This window comes from Tenrec ecaudatus, chromosome 13, assembly GCF_050624435.1.
Source record: "Tenrec ecaudatus isolate mTenEca1 chromosome 13, mTenEca1.hap1, whole genome shotgun sequence".
Classification (NCBI taxonomy): domain Eukaryota; kingdom Metazoa; phylum Chordata; class Mammalia; order Afrosoricida; family Tenrecidae; genus Tenrec; species Tenrec ecaudatus.
In genome coordinates this window covers 126,931,707-126,948,428 of record NC_134542.1, presented here as the reverse complement: position 1 = coordinate 126,948,428, position 16,722 = coordinate 126,931,707, and the positions used below count along the sequence as shown (strand labels likewise).

The 16,722-nt window shown below is 53.4% G+C and overlaps 1 protein-coding gene across 4 annotated transcripts in view; it reads left to right on the top strand.

Moving 5' to 3' along the window:
* GLI2 (GLI family zinc finger 2) overlaps window positions 1–16,722 on the top strand; it is a 304,945-nt gene that overhangs the window by 68,552 nt on the left and 219,671 nt on the right. The window lies entirely within an intron of this gene.

Sequence of the window (16,722 nt, the reverse complement as noted above, 5' to 3'; positions counted from 1 at the left end):
GCCATGCTGTGGCAGTGCTTCCTCCCCTGCGCCCCTGCAGCTGCGACCCTGACCCTGGGAGAAGGCTCCTGGGTTCTGTCTGCGCTGGGGGTAGGGTCACAGTGAAGGGGTTGGAGGTTCCAGAGGGCAGTCATAGTAGGCCTCACCCCTCCCTCCCTGGTTTGGGGCTTCCAGGACCTGAGGAGAGGCCACCTGCTGAGTGCTGGGCTGGGTTGCAGCTTGTCCTTTCCTGTCCCTGGGAAAGTGTCTTTAAGCTGTCCCCTTGCCTGTGACAGGGACATATGCACTCTGGTGTGGTTTGGATCAGTCTCAAGGTTCTGAGGGGAGCCCACCTCAGGGGACCTGCCTCTGGCCAGTGTCTGTCTGCCTCACAGAGCCACGAGCCCCGGGTCATGGAACCGCGTCCCATGATTTACAGAGGCGTGCCAGCAAGAAGGGACTGAGGCAGTAATTAGTAATTAGGGAGTAATCGTAGGGACAGCCCCTCTATCAGCAGGCCTCGTTGTCACCCTTGGGTGGAATAACAGCAGTTATTTGCCAGGAATTCTCTTGGGGGGTGGGGATGGGGTGGGGGTGGCAGAGGTGGGGGGTGGGCAGCAGGTCTGTAGCTTGAGCACCGGGTACAGAGACCCATAGGAGGCACCCACGTGCTCTGGCCCACTGCCCACCTCCACCCAAAATGCTCTTCTGACTCTCCCCCTTGAGCCTTCAGGTGAGCTTGGCTGGTAAGGCCCCAGCATAACCTGGCGGAGAGGTAGCTTAGCACCCTCTGAGTCCAGGTGCTGTCGGTCAGGCGGCTGCCAGGAAGCAGAACACAATTGTGCTACTGGACTTGGCAGCGACCAGGGTCTGTGCCCTGGGCTGCTTACTGGAAAGGGCCCTCTGGGAGCAGCCGTTGGAGAACTGTTAGCACTTGGTGAGGGGTGCCCAGGGGCCAGTCCTGAGGGCACTGGCTGGAGTCCTAGCACCAGTGTTTCGCCTGGGCCATCTTTTGTTCTCGTTTTCCTGACCTTTGCCATGAGGGGATCTATGGGACCTCTAGCCCAAAGGTTGGTGGTTCAAGCCCATCCACGGAAACATCAGCCACTGGACAGTGAGTGATTCTACCATGACATGCGTGGTGGTCATGAGTCAGAGCTGTGAGCTTGACATGTTATGTCTTCCTTAAGTTGTATTGGGTGGTAACAGACATGCTGCCAGCACGAATCTTCATTCACTCAGCACACCTCAGTCCCACAGGTTTCTGGTATGGCCTCCCCGTCCACAAAGCGATCAGACTGCTGGGCTCAGGAGGCACACCAAGGGGAAGGGGTGCCAGATTGGAAGTTGGCCCGATGACCTTTGAGCAGGAAGCCCCTCCAGGGGAAGGCCCTCGGGGCTCGGGGTTTGGTGCTGGGCTGACATGAGATGGCGCCCAAGGGCATCCGAGGGGAACTGAGTGGTATCAGCCAGGAGCCAGGCCCAGGAGGAGCTTGCTGATAGAGGTGGACCTGTGGCACAGGGCTGGGTACGGACAGTGGGTGGGGTGGCGAATAGGAACGCGCAAGGTCTGGAAGGGGGTGCGCACATGGTGGGATGGTGTGAGGGTGCAGGGAGCTGAGAGCAGCTTGTTGGGGATCCCTTTTCCCTATGACTATCTTAAAAACGAATACCTGTTCTGGTGGCCTGTTTGCAGGGTGGCAGCATGTGAGTGACCAGAATCCCCCATGCTGCTCTGGTCCACTGACCCGGGCCCCTCTACAGTCTGGTTCATTCTTTCACAGGGCGCTGCGGTGGCAACCTGGCCTGGAACTCTCTCGGAAGCAGCTCGTTTACTCCGCTTAGCCTTTCCACCTGCCGAGGGTGGGCACGTCCTGTTGGCGAGGGCAAGGGTGCTCTGGTGGGCGGGGTGAGCCACGTCTGTAAAGAGTCCAGAGGCGGGGGACTTGTGTTGTAGACCAGCTTCTGACTGCTCACCCAAGCCCACCCTCCTGCCACCAGGTTCAGGGGCTTAACGTCCATTCCTACAATTGAACGAACATATCTTTAGGCAGAACTGTTTCATTTTGGCATTATTCATAGTTGAAAAATCACAAACAGCCCAACTCAATTTTTACCAGGTTCCCCCACAACATACAATTGAAGTGAAAGGGTCTAATAATGTAGTGGTAATTAAATGACAGAGGTTGGAAGCATTAAAACTATGGAGTCGCCATGGAATGGAGCATGCAATTGTCTTTCTCAGATTTTGTAACCCCGGGGCGGGGGGTTGGGGTGGGGTGGGGGTGTTTGCGATGTGATACCAGAGTGGGGGAAAAAGCAGGACGCAAAGCTAGTTCAATGCCGTCACAACCCTGTAACAGTACATGCAGAGGTTATGAACAGAGGTTGTCCAAATGTTGGCACCTGGGGTGACTGACCTCTTGATTCTGTCGTATCAATTTCCTGTAAATGTGCCAGTGCATGCAGAAAGACCTTCTGCTTTCTAGAACCTTCTGTTAGGAGGTAGGGGTGCTGGGTCCCGCTGTCACTGATCTTGAGAACCACTTATATCTCCTTCCAGCTCTGTTGCAGTGCCCTTAGCTTCATGCTTTGAAATGGACACCGGTGCCCAGATTTACACCACAGAAACTGGCAAGCATTGCAAACCAGCGTGGCTCTCTGCCCCCAGATCCTGTTGTTAAATATTTACCAGCGTACGCCTGATACTATCTTAAGCCTCCTGCAGGTTCATTGACAGCTAGCTGTTCTCAGCCTGATAGGGTGAGACGGAGATTGGGGGTGCAAAGGCGGAGCTGAGGTGTCAGGGCTGCAGGAAGCCATAGGAGCAAAGCTTGGGAAACTTGGCAGGAGCTCATGGGCATGGGACTGGGCAGGCCGGGCGGGCCAGGCATGTTGAAAAGCTTCTCATTCAACCAATTCCTTACATTTTGTAGAGGAGACTGGGCCCAAGTGACAGAAACGTCAGTAGAGAGCTGGAGCTTGGAGCTCCGGATTCTTACCCTGATGCTAATGTCTTTTGACATGTTCTGATAAATTGTTGGAGGGCAATCTGGGTGTGAAAGGCCCAACCCCACACTCTGGGGCCCAACCCCAAGACTCTGTGGGAAGTATCCCCTCTCGCCAGCAGCCTGGGAAAAGTCGGCTTGCCCCCCTTTCCTCATCTCTCCGGTGGGCTAACAGCACTTGACAAGGATCTGACAAGTTGGCTTGACTTAGCTTGGTTGCTTGGCTTCCCCTAGGCATCTGCCTGGTCAGGCCAGTGGGAACTGGGTATTTCTACTCCACTCGCTACCTGCACACCTCCCCCGGCCCGAGCACACCTCAGCACGGCTGGATAGCAGAGCAGGGCTACACCGAAGGAATGAAGCAGCACCACGGTCAGATTGGGGGAAACATTGATTCAACGAGCCAGTAAGGGCAGCCCCCAAGAGCAGACAGTGACCCTGTGGTGGGTGGGCCCTTGCCCGCCTCTGGAGCGGTCGTGCTGAGACTTGGGAGGCTGCAAATCTTTAAAAACCCACTCGGCCCAGGGAGCTTTCCGTATCATCTCTCAGATGGTATAAATTTAAAGGCAATTTGATTCAGGCGTTTCTCAAATGCTTGACACCCAAATTGCCTGACTGCTGGCATATTTCTCTCTTCTCTGGTGGGTACTTTTTCCCTGAAAATACTTCTGAACCCCTCTGGGTGCCTCAGCTGAGCTCCAGGGACTAGCCCAACTAGATCTGGGCTCGGAGGACCTGGAAGGCTGAGGCCATAGACCTGGGGCTGGCTCCCCATCCCTGAAACCAAACAACCGAGAGGAGGGATCTTGTGAAGTACCCGCTCTGTGCCGGGCCAGTGCTTTTTCCCACACGAGCTTCACTTACATGCATGCCCATGCCCAGAGCAGTGCTTGGCTGCTACTGAGCTCTGTGGTGTCCCTATTCCAGACTCCAGCCCAGCTCCCTACTGAAGCTCCTACCACCCAGAGTCCTCATCTACAAAATGGAAGAAATTGGTCGAATGAGAAGTATTCTTGTGTATTGTTTTTCTGGGTCCCAGGCTCCACCTGACTTGCTGGCAGCCGGTGAGAAGCTCTGAGTTTGGGCGTCTTCATATTTCTGAGTTGGGCATGGGCCAGGGGCCCTGGCCTGTATGTGTGACCTGAGCATGCCGCCTGACCTCTGGGTACTCCGGTGGTTTGGATCTGACCAGAGGCTACCAAAGCTGGCCAACTCTCAGGATCTCAGGGAACAAGGCTGAATACTGCCTCTGGCCTGTTAACGTGGAATCTTTGTAGGTGGGGCCTGAACCTTGCATTTAAAAATTTCCCCAGGTCTTTGGGTGCAGTTTGGGGCACAGGCGGACCCCATTGCAGTGTAAAGAGGCTCAGGTTGATGGGCTAACCAGTTGCTGCTGCCTGGCGAGGGGAAGACCGAGGCCAGGCAGGGCTAACAGGGTTTGCATGGTGACTGTCACCTCCGGGCTCCTGATGCTCCAGGAAGCCCCTTGTGCTGCCTGCGCCACCCTGACAGCCCCTTACTGCTAGGCCTTTTAATGCCTCTCTGTAGCCCAGCTCACCTTGGAGGGCGCAGTTCCAGCATATTTACAACATTCTCACCATGATGCTCAGAGAGAGAGAGAGAGAAACATCCACGTTGCCCTTATTGTACCTGAGAGCCCTCCGTCCCCAGGTGTCTTCATACTGTCACACAGGGGTGCTCTCATGGGCATGGCGTCACCTGTCCCCACCGCACCGTACCGTACCGCTCGGCCCAGCCGATACGTCATGGGTGATTTTGGAGGTGGGCACTGAGTAAGGCACCTTTGTGCCAGTTCATGAGGGCAGAGTTGACAAATCAGACCATTGTCCAGGCTGAGGTCCTCTGCTCTTTGCCTGGGCCCTCTTGTCCCCTGTGCCCCCATGTCCCGAGGGAGCGTGCAGGGGGGACCTGGTTTACCTGAATTGCTCTCCTGGCCACAGGTGTGTCTTGGGCCCAGATTGCACTCAGGTGTGACTAAGTGGGCAGTTCTTGTTTAAGTGGTTGTTAGGGTTGCTGCTTCTAAACTGGATTATGCCCTGGCTCAGCGAAACAGTTGGAGAGCTGGGCTGGCCTCAGCCAGTAGGCTGACATAGCTCCGTGGGGTTGGGGTGCTGGGATGGACTTGAGAACTAGAGACCCCTTCCTGTACACAGCAGGTCCACTAGGGCCTAGTGCCTATGAGCCTGGGGTCAGTGAGATCTGGACTCATCCCAGCCTTCCACTCTCTGCCTTGCTGTGTGTTCTGGGAAAGCCAGTTAACTTCTCTGAAGTCTGTAGAATTGAGGAAAATATTGGTTTCTACCACTAGGCTAAACCAACAGGAAAAAAACCAACCTATCGTGCTGCATTGATTCCAATTCGGGGAGCCCTGCGGGCTACAAAAGGGAACTGTGGCATGGGACTTTCTTGGCTGTGATCTGGGCGGGTGCAGATGGCCAGGCTTTTCTTCCTCGGTGCCACTGGTGGCTTTGAACCAGTACCCTTAAGTTAGTTGAGCGCAAACTGTTGTACCACCAGGGACCTACCGCTGGACTCCTGTGAGACTGAATGGGGGTGTGGAGAGAGGTTAGCAGAGGGCCCGGGTGTGATCGGTAGGAAGACTAGGGATAAAAGGGGTTGTTGCCACCAAATGCCTGTCCTAAATGAAAACTAGCTGCCCATGCCACCATAAAGGGGTTTGAAAGGAATCGGGCACACATTTGGCACCTGTGGGGACAATCCAAAGCTAGGCATGGGCAGGCTAATTTCAGCACCATGCAGCCTGGCACACTTTCCAGAGTTAGTGTGTATTAACCGAAACTTCCTTTCCCTCCTAAAAGTTACCTGGGTTTACAAAAGCGTTCCGTGGCAGGAACTCTTTCAGCGGAGAGAAGCGAGAACCGAGGTAAACCATCTGGAAAAACCCAACAGGTAGAAGTGAAGGAAATGTTAGTAACAGTCCGCTGAGCCTTCCACAGGCATAACATGGCCTCAGGCTGGGCCCTGGACACAGCGATCCCACAAATGAGGCAGTGTCCATACTTGGCCACGTGCCCATAACAATAGCCCTGCCCCTCCCACCCTGCCTGGCTGGCCCTCCTCCTGGCGCTGAGCATTCTGACTGGTAGCTACAGCTGGTGAGTTTTGCCCATGTGGAGCGAGGGACCCGGCGCAGTGCTGATGTCCCCTGAGCACCTTGCCCTCTCTCCAGAATGAACTGTGCCCCCCCCTTGCCCCCCAGTTCATTCTAGACGCCTGACCAATGAAGAGGCGGGGAGCCAAAGTCATCACCAGTCATAAAGCTGGGGGGCGCTTCAGAGAGGAACTCCCTTGAATCAGTCTATGTTACAGATGGAGAAACTGAGATCCAGAGGCTTGACATGCAAATAGTTGCCAAGTGCTGCCCTTGGGACCGGAGCTCCATGTCCCCCAGGGAGTGCCCATAGGCTATAGGACACAGCTTTCCCCGGCCGCCTGGCCCCTTCCTGGTTTGGGCCCCAATTTCTTATACTGATGGTGTTTATGTTGGGACCATTTTTCTGACGTTTGTTTCTGTCAGAACGAATTCCAGCATTTCTAAAGCTTGGTAAAAAATACAGCCTCATTACTTGGATGTCAGTGCATAGTTTACTATTAGTATATTCTGGGGTTTATCATTTTAGTCATGTTTAACACGGCTGCACCAGGCATGCTCTATTAAATCTGGCTTATTTTACATTCCCGTCCAGAATTATTTATTTGTAACAATTTCCTCTCTATCAAAAGACACAGCTAATGCTGTGTTTTAATGTGTTATTTACACACAAAATAACCTATTTACAACTTAGTATGCGCTAGAGGGAGAATGGATGGCCCCCAGTTCCTTGAGTTCTGTTATATCAGAGTTTAGCAATCTGGATGGCTAATAGAACCATTTATCATTGGTCAGAGAGGGGGTGGGGGTATTTATTTTATGTTTGTGACCAGGTCTCACCGCCTCTGATTTGGGACGCACTTTGGGGACAATGAAGTCAAGCTGGGCCATGGGGTAGATGTGGGAGGCTGGAGGGCAGAGCAGGCTGGCTCCCAGCCCTCTGCCTTCTCTGAGCTCATATGTGTACCCCAAGGAAGATTCCAGAATGTGGATCTGCACCACAGACAGGGCAGAGACCTGGCGGAGCTAGGAGCTATTGCTGGCGGTGCCGGAGACCCAGCAGCTCTGCTGCAAGAGGGGCCGGGGAAAGGGTTGGGCAGCTGCAATCAGGAGGTGGCCATCTGTGCTAGAAGCCCAGGGATCTTCGCTGAGGGCAGCCTCAGAGGGGTGTCTGGGGACTGTGGTTTTCACCAGGAGGCAAGGGGGCTGTGGGGGCGAGGGGAAGGAGATGGTGTATGTGACTGACTTGAAGGAGCAGCAGAGCTGCCTGCACCTTGGGCTACACAACTCCTAGGATTAGCTCTTAGGCCCATTGACTCTGGTGTGAGTTTTTCCAGGGGCACAGCCCTGGGGTCCTGGGCCTCTGGGCAGGAGGAGGTGGGCTGGCGTTCCTCAAGAGGCAGCAGGGAGCCAGCCCCAGAGACAGTGAGCTCAGACCTGCGCTGTGAGCTCTGAGGCTCAGACAGCAGTGGAGACGGTTCTGGGCTGGAGGCAGGGAGAGGCTGTAGCAGGGTGCTGTGGAGGCAGGGTGCAGGTCCCAGAGTTTGGTACTCAGGTGTGGCAGGGTGGGCAGCAAGCAGCATTTACACTCTTTCCTAAGGCCGTCTCTCTCTTTTAAAAATCGTTTTATTAGGAGCTCATACAACTCTTATCACAATCCATACATATATCAATTGTGTAAAGCACATTGGTACATTCATTGCCCTCATCATTCCCAAAACACTTGCTCTCCACTTAAGCCCCTGGCATCAGCTCCTCATTTTTCCCCTCCCTCCCTGCTCCCCCCTCCCTCATGAACCTCTGATAATTTATAAATTATTATTTTGTCATATTTTGCCCTGTCCAACATCTCCCTTCACCCACTTCTCTGTTGTCCACCCCCTAGGGAGGAGGTCACATGTAGATCCTTGTAATCAGTTCCCCCTTTCCAACCCACCCTCCCTTTACCCTCCCAGTATCGCCACTCACACCACTGGTACTAAGGGGATCATCCGCCCTGGATTCCCTGTGTTTTCAGTTCCTATCTGTACCAGTGTACATCCTCTGGTCTATCCAGACTTGAAGGTGAAATTAGGATCATGATAATGGGGGGTGAGGGGGGGAAGGAAGCATTTAGGAACTAGAGGAAAGTTGTATTTTTCATTGTTGCTACATCACACCCTGACTCACTTGTCTCCTTCACGAGAGCCTTCTGTAAGGGGATGTTCAGTGGCCTATAAATGGGCTTTGGGTCTTCGCACCACACTCCCTGCCTCATTCATTATAAGATTTTTTTTGTTCTGATGATTCCTGATACCTGATCCCTTCAACACCTCGTGATCACACAGGCTGGTGTGCTTCTTCCATGTGGGCTTTGTTGCTTCTGAGCAAGATGGCCGCTTTTTTATCTTCAAGCCTTTAAGACCCCAGATAACCGGGCACCATCAGCTTTCTTCGCCACATTTGCTTATGCACCCATTTGTCTTCAGCGATCGTATCATGGAGGTGAGCACACAATTATATGAAATTTTCTTCTTTGATTCCTGATACCTGATCCCTTGACACCTCATGATCGCACAGGCTGGTGTGCTTCTTCCATGTGGGCTTTGTTGCTCCTGAGCTAGATGGCCGCTTGTTTACCTTCAAGCTTTTAAGACCTCAGACGATCGCTATATCTTTTGATAGCGGGCACCATCAGCTTTCTTCAACACATTTGCTTATTCACCCGCTTTGTCTTCAACAGTTGTGTCGGGAAGGTGAGCATCATAGAATGCCAATTTATTAGAAGAAAGTATTCTTGCGTTGAGGGAGTACTTGAGTGGAGGCCCACTGTCCTTCTACCTTAATACTAAACCTATAAATATATGCACATAGATCTATTTCCCCATCCTCATATATAAATATATTTGCATATGTACATGTCTTTATCTAGACTTCTGTAAATGCTCTTTGCCTCCTAGTTCTTTCCTCTATTTCCTTTGACTTTCCTCTTGTCCTACTATCATGCTCAGTCTTCATTTGGGTTTAGGTAATTCTTCTTGGTTACATTACCCTTGATCACACCCTACCAGGCCTCCTACACCCACCTCACCACCGATTTGAATCACTTGTTGTTCCCTAGGGCTGTCTTATCAACCGACATGGCTTGGTAACTGAAAATAGCAGGATGTATTCTCCCACAGTTCTGGAGGCCAGAGTCCAAAATCAAGGTGTTGGCAGGATTGCTTCCTTCCGGAGGCTTGGAGGAAGAACCCTTCCCAGGCCTCTCTCCCAGCCCACAGTGGCTGTGGAAGCCCTGTGCTGCTCCGCGCAGGACAGCAGAGCTGAAGCCTCTGCCTCTGCTTACACGTGGTCTCCTCAGTTTCTGCTTCCTGTCACCCAAGGGGCGCTTGTTGGATGTAGGGCCCACTCTAATCCAGGACAGTCTCATCTCAGGATCATTAATTATATCTACAAAGACCCTGGCACTAAATAAGGCTGCATTCTGAGATTGTGGGTAGACCTGGAGTCTGGGGGACTCTATTCACCCTACTATACCAGGGTAGGGGAGAGTCCCTAGTGACCCTGGAGAGAGACGCAGTGTGTTTCTGGGCTATTCCATTCAGCCACCGGGGTGAGGTCAGGCTGTCAGAACTGCTTCTTTTGATGGATGCTCTTGGAGGGCAGGGGAGAAGAGAAACACTTGTCCTATAGGACGCTCCATGTGTGTGGATGGGTGTCTGGATGTGCATTCAAGTGGGCAGAGAGGCATACAGAAAGTAGGAGCCAGAGTCCCTGCCCCCAAAGAGAAGTGAGCCATTCTTCCCAGGTACTGACACGTCCTTTGCCCAATGCCTGGGATGACCCAGGATGACTTCATGGAAGGATTTCTAAACCCTAAAGACCGAGTAAGGCCCTGAGAATACCAGGGCTTGCCAACTGTGGTCCTTGCTAGACCAGGCACACCGATGTCAGGTGGCTGAGCAGAGGCTTCCAAAGTATGCCAGGACTTGGGACCAGCCACATGGGATGGGACAGGGTGCAGCCAGCTCTGGGGCAGCAGTGCTGGCCACAGGGACCAGGACATGGCCTTGAGCCATGCCACTTCTCAGTTAGGCGTCCTTTGCTGATCCAAATACCACTGTCCTCATCTAAAAAATCGATACAGGACTTGGCGTGTGAGGGTTTGGATTATAGTTAATGAGTGCCTGGCATGTGGTGGGGGTTCTGCAAATTCTAAATCATCGTTGCCGCTATTCGAAGTATTTCGGTTGTTATTATTATTAATTCAAGAACTAGTTCCTGGGAGTAGTATATGTTCCCAAAATACATCGGAAAGGGGCATGAATAAATCAGTGTATGGTGTGGGTACTGACCCGAGTCTCCACAGTGAGCCCTGCTTTCCTGTGGTACCTAAGGAGGAACCTCTTTCCTGCAGCAGAGCACCGAGGGCAGAGGCCCCGGGGCTGAGGCTGGCACAGCGTGCCGGGTAGCATGTTGACTGTGAAGGGCAGGGGAATGAAGCTGGCTTCATCACCCCCCTGAAGGAGGGGCTCACCCCTCCCCGCCTCCCCCACGCCCCGCTCCCAGCCACGGCACCAGCCGCCATCTAAGGCTGGGAAGCTTTGTGTGTATGCTCTAGTGGTCCTTCCTTGGGCCCGTGTCCAGCTATCCCCGGGCATTGGAGACCCAGCTTAGATTGGGTTTCAGTAATTCCTCTCGGTTACATTGGATGTGCATGACTAGGCCATGCATGGCCAGCTGTCTCATCCTCGGTGGGAAGGAAAGGGGGAGAGTGGAAAGGCCGTTATGTGGGCACCCACCCTGGGATTTCTCCTGCAGGCTGATGTGGGGTGTACAGACCCAGCCTAAAGCTTCCAAGGCTGGGACCCACTGGCTTTGTGGGGTGTCGGTCAGTCTGAAACCCCAGGCAGGGAAGTCCCTGGTCCTAGGAGGGCTTGTCCCAGTCATTCCGGGCAGCGATATTGGAGAGGAGAGTTTGGGTATAAAGTGATACCATGGATTTCTCCCCCTCCCCAATCCCTGTAATTCTAGAAATGAAGCCACAATAGCTACCGGATATATGGTGGGGAGGAGCGCTGGTGGTGTAGTGGTTATGCATGGGGAAAGGGATTCTGTGCTGACTGCAGGCCTTCATGTAGGTGGGGCCCTCACGGGTCCCCGGTCTGAGGTGTCCACATTGGTGCATCCCAGATCTGTGAGCAAGGGCCATGCATGGTCAGAGCAGGGCAGCTCTCTCTGGTTGGCTGCCGTCTGGCTTCCCCAGCTCTGAGCTGTCTACAGGAGGGCGAGACAACCCAACTCAACCCACTGCCATCAAGTTGACTGATTCTGACTCATATTGACCCTCTAGGCCAGCGGTTCTCAACCTGTGGGTTGCGACCCTTTTGGGGGTACGACGACCCTTTGACAGAGGTCGCCTGATTCATGACAGTAGCAAAATTACAGTGATGAATTAGCAGTGAGAGTAATTTTATGGTCGAGGGGTCACCACAAGATGAGGAAGCTGTATTAAAGGGTCGTGGCATTAGGAAGGCTGAGAACCGCTGCTCTAGCCCAAAAGAACAGTCCCTTTGGGCTTCTGAGACTTTAAGTCTCTGTGGAGGCAGATAGCCTCCTACCTCTTCCTCCCTTGGAGCAATCAGCGGCTTCAAACCTGGGTTAGCAGTCGAATTCATAAGCCAGTGAGCCCACAGGTCTCCTTGGGATGGAGACTCGGCGCTTCCCCTCGAAGATGGCTACCAGGGGAACGGGAAGCAGGTCCTGGTGCAAGAACTCGTACATATGTGTTGAGAGCGCATTATCCCGACTAGCAGAAGCACAAGTCAGCCAAGTGTCTGGCGGTGGAGGATCGTCCATGCCGCGGATAGGGTTCCGCTCCTGGAGCACAGGACCTCCTGAGGGCTCTGCTACCCCAGGGTTGAGCCTTGGACACATGCTAGTGAAAGAAGCTGGCTACTGATGTGCGATTCCGTTTGTGTGAAATAACGCCGTGCAGACAGGTTTGAAGAGACAGACCCAGGATGGGCAGGGGGTTGAGGTGGGGTGAAAGAAGGGTGATGGTCCTGTTTTGTCTTGTTTTGCTGAGGTGGGGGGCGGAGGGAGCATAGAGGGCGGGTAATGAATACGCTATGTAATTCACTTTAAAATGGGGGTTTTTATGGTCTGTGAATTCTATGTCGACTTAAAAAAGGAAAGGCGGGAGGGAGAGACAAAGGGAGGACATGCAGGGGATGGGGAAAGCTGGAAGGAAGAAAAGGCTAGAGAAGGGAAAGAACAGGAGAGGGGAGGAGGGCTGCAGCGTCAGAGAACCCACCTTCCCTCTAGCCAGTGAGCTCCTCAGTCGATTCTACAGGCTCCAGAAGGCTCTCGAAGTCACTGGATACCCTCCCTAGGGCTTGGATAACGGAGGGGTGTGTTAGTCCGGGTGGACTAGAGAGATAAATCCAGAGATTTTGAGAAACACCCCAGCCCCGTCCAGATCAAGTCTCTAAGTCCAATATTAGCCCGTATGTCTGATACCAATCTACAACTGCCTCTTCAGACTCACGCAACACATGCCGTGATGCTCAGTGCAGGAAGATCACAGGCCAGTGGGTGGAAAGCCTTGTGGATCCAGTGGCAGTGGAAGCATCTCCGCACTGGCAGGGGTCTCCACATGGCTCCTTCAGCGCCATGTGTCTTATCAACAGGAATGTCTCGCAGAGAGTGTCTGTGTGCCTTGTCTCCAGCGGAGCTGTTTATCTCCGTAGAGCTCCAGTTGAGGTCACCAAACTGCGACCTGTTTGACAGACTAACCTCCGCCCCTTCACTCTTTAAATCTCAAATTGATAACAGATTATGTAACTCCCACCAGAGGGGGTAGCGTTTGGGGGCTGTCAGCATGGGGTGGGGGACTGAGAAGCAGCCTGCAGGTGAGGGAAGTCAAGGAAGAGCAGGTCCCTGTCTTGTTGGAAATGAAGACTTGCTGGGAGGGCTGGAGGACCCCCTGGTGGTTACACAGTTTAGTTGTGGGCCGCAGACTAAAAGGTTAGCTGTTTGAACCCACTAGCCTCTCTGCCGGCCAAAGACGAGGCTGTTTTTTTTCTGTAAAGATAACACAGAACCATTTATTTATTTGTTATTTCTGTTTCGTTTTGGTTTTTTAATTGTTTCTCTGAGGTTTTCCAGTTTATCGAGCGCAGTAGGATGGATTCATAGAGATAATAACATGCAGTGGCTTCTTGGGGAAGTGGGGTGAGGAGGGTGAGGGAATTTGGGGAGCAAACAAGAAATACAAGAGTGGGGAGAGAACACGAGAAGTGATTGTGATGATGTCCATACAGCTCTTTTAAAAAGTGACTGTGGAAGTGTGTGACATGTGAATTTCATATCAAGACTAAAAGCCAAAAACTAGAAAGAAACCAAAGTTGACCAATGGTTACACGGGCCCAGGAGGAAGAATTGTTCCTTAGGGGACATTGAGTTTATGACAAGGGCGGTGGAATAATTCAGGGAAGGGTGTCAATCATGGATGCACAACACAAAGCGTGTCTTTTCGTCAATGGCACCGCAGTATGCACGTAGAAGTGGCTGAATCGGAATATTGGGTGTATATTTTTGTAATTATCAAAAATAATTGAATCGGAATATTTGGTGTATAATTTTGTAATTATCAAAAATAATTACACGGATGGCATTGAGTGCCGAGAAGAAGAAAATGTTCTGAGATGGATGGCGGTGATGATGGTTCAAGTCCTCGTGCTGTGATTGAACTACTGAATTGAGGGCCTGGAGATCAAGTGCCAATCAAACTGTTAAAAAGCTAGCTTGGAAACTCTGCGGCGGAGTTCACCTCTGTCCTCAGAACTGCTGTGGTTCAGAATTGATGGCAGTGGGGTTTTGTGGTTTGCTTGTTTTTTTTCTCTGGCATTTGACCGCGTGTCATCAGGTGCAGGTGACTGTGGCCCAGAGCACCAGGGGCTGAGGAAGGAGGTTCTCATTCTACATGATTTGAATAGAAGTCCAGGGGGCTTCCCATGAGCTGGGCTTGGGTGGTGTGCCCCTTTTGGACCAATGTGAGGTCGTGGGTGGGTGTGGAGTGGACCCTGTGAAACTATAGGGGCCATGTACCTCCGGGGGTCCAGATGATGGTGGGCAGTCTCGGGGGTCCAGATGATGGTGGACAGGCTCCGGGGGTCCAGATGATGGTGGGCAGGCCAGATAAAGACCCTGCCCTCTTTGCAGCCAGGGGCAGAAGGATGGTGTTCCAGAGACTCTCACAGGAGGTGGCCCTTTGGGAACAATGAAACATCCTCTGGGCATTCCTTCTTGGCTGCACCTGGAATGAGGAGAGCTCCCCTAGGAGGGTGCACCGAGGGCTCTCTGAAAAATCCCTGTCAAGCACTTTAGAAAGTTCTGGCAAAGAGAGCCCCCTGGGGGAGGGGTGGGTCCTGGGACTAGTATGAGCAGAGGCTGGAGGAGGGGGGCGGGGGCAAGAACAGGGCCAGAGCCTGCAGCTCCATAGAGTTTCATTACAAAGTAGTGGGAGGAGGGAGGGAGCCGGCATGGGGACCTCGCAGACCAGGCTGAGGAACTTGGACTGTGTGTCATGGGGAGCGGTTGGAGGGTTTAAAGCAGGGGTGTGACGGCTGAGAGTAGACTCATCTTTCTGCTGAGTGACATGTCCTGTGACTTGAAGCATCCCACCGATGAAGTGCGCATGGTTCCTGCTCGAATTTGGCTGCTTTTCACAGACTGCTGTACTTCCTCCTTTCCTTCGCCCCTCCTGCTTTCTGCACGTCTCTGTCATGGACTGCCCCACACTGGGCACTGTGCTACCCCCTGGGGCGCAGGAGGGGGGCACCCAGGCGAGGAGCAGCTCCTCGGGAGCAGACATCATGGTCAGGCTGGGCTTTGGTGAGGAGGGCTTCTCTTCCGGCTCCACTTGTTTAGCCCGCTCACGGCCTGCATCAGAGATGCCAGGCCAGGCCAGCTGGAGGCTGAGGCACTAGCTCCCAGCCCAGGCGACCAGTCGCCCTGCCCGCGGCGCTGTGGCACATCCTCAGGCTGTTGCCGGTCACCGTGCTGGGGATTCGCCAGGCACAGCTTTAGTCAGAGAGTTTTGGGTTCCAGATGTGTCTATGGTGACTAGCTGTAGGGCTAGTGACCTTTTTCAGAGGACTGAAGTCGGGGGCAGCCATGACATTGGGGTAGCCCACAGTGGATCCCAGGAAGCTTTTGTCTTTGGGGTAATTTTCTGGCTCTCTACCCTCTGAAGTCCTGGGAAGCCCAGGGGACGCCATGGTCTTTCTCTGGAATGTCACCTTTCTCAGTCCTGCAGGCTGCAGAGAAAGCCCCTTTATCCCATCCCTGCCCTTGGCATTCAGGCCCCGCTCTCCCTCCCAGGCCCCAGGTCTCTGCACCTCTGTGGCTGTCCAGGTAACTCTCCCTCGCCCCAGGTGGGTCCTGTCCTCTGTGCTCTTGCAGTTATCAGCTGCCCTGGTGCCAGCTCCCGGTGCCCCGTGTGCAAGACCATGACGCGCTCCCTAGTCCAGGCAGTGCCTCCTGATAGTTCACGGAGCACAAGGGTGTGTTGGCTGACTCGCAGAAAGAGATTCCCAAGCTTCCCCCCCCCCCCCCAGTCCACCTTAGTTTGGAAGCTTTCCTGAAACTCCTTCAGCATCTGAGCAACGCTTCTACTGACGGATGCATGTGGTGGCTGTGCAGGATGTGCACTGCCTGGGAATTGAACCCGAGTCTCACCTAGAAGTCACTGGACCACCAATGTCTCTACACTTAGCCTGCATACTGCCACTGAGTCCATTCGGACTCATCGTGGGTCTGAGGCTGTAAATCTATATGGAAGCAGAAACACCCATCTTCCTTCCGGTGGATTCGAGCTGCTGACCTCATCGTTTGTAGCCCAGCGTGTACCCCATTGTGACACCAGAGCTCCTGTCCACCCTTATCTGGGTGGACTAAACAGATGGCTGGCGGGGACGGTGCTCTGCCAACTGCGAAAGCAGGCCGAGGCTGCCAGGGTCGGTCATCTGGCACGTCACCAGGTGGGGTCGGGAGGTCACGAATACCTGAGGGCCTTGTAGGGCCTTTTCTGCCTTGTTCCCTGTGGGCAAGGGGAGAGCCCTGAACCACGGGGGGAAGTGGGGGAGGGGTCATGGTCACTGCCATAGATTGATCTCAATTCCCTTACTCAGGCATTAAGTTATGGATCGGATAGCTAGTGGTTTATTTGGAAGGTTTGAGGTAGTGCATTGTGCCAACCTGGCTGATAAACACATGTGGGGTTAATTGAAGGGTGGAGGGATAAATGGCTCAGTGAGCCTCGCCTTTCCAGTTCTTGGGTTTCTTGCTTTGTGATGGCCAGACCAGGGTGCAGCTGCCTTAGCTAGTTCCCTGCTTCAGCTTGCAAGGCTGACTACCTGCAAGACATCCCTGAGGAGAAGCCACATGGCCCTACCCCGATGCAGCCCTGGGTGCTGGAGCACCCATGTGGAGACCCCTGCCAGCGCTGAGATGTTTACACATTCACCGACTGGGCTTTCCTCCTGCAGTCGGTGTCATAGTGTGTATTTTGTGAGATGGAGGAGGATTCTGTAGCTTGGTGTTGGACGACATATGGGT